The sequence below is a fragment of the Sinocyclocheilus anshuiensis genome, unplaced genomic scaffold (genome assembly GCF_001515605.1).
Source record: "Sinocyclocheilus anshuiensis isolate Anshui unplaced genomic scaffold, SAMN03320099.WGS_v1.1 scaffold47, whole genome shotgun sequence".
Classification (NCBI taxonomy): domain Eukaryota; kingdom Metazoa; phylum Chordata; class Actinopteri; order Cypriniformes; family Cyprinidae; genus Sinocyclocheilus; species Sinocyclocheilus anshuiensis.
The window spans coordinates 174,336-174,548 of NW_015551047.1; the positions used below are offsets into that span (position 1 = coordinate 174,336).

General features: G+C 36.6%; 1 protein-coding gene across 2 annotated transcripts in view; it reads right to left on the reverse strand.

The window, feature by feature from the left end:
- The window catches only part of LOC107661820 (phospholipid phosphatase 3-like), a 39,128-nt gene that overhangs the window by 30,219 nt on the left and 8,696 nt on the right, over nt 1–213 (reverse strand). The gene's annotated exons all lie outside the window — the stretch shown is intronic.

Sequence of the window (213 nt, forward strand, 5' to 3'; positions counted from 1 at the left end):
GTTATATGGTGCATATATTTAGCAAAATGCCCCTCTCTACAGTTTATTTTTCTATCTGACTAATGAGTTTATGGACTAATGAGTTTATGGTCACGAATATGTTTTTCTGAGGTAAATGTGACGTTAACGTGACATTGTTTACAAGCTGTTATATTGACGTCTTTGCCAGCTGAAACACTGATTGAGCGATTACATGAGACAGGATACGGCTTG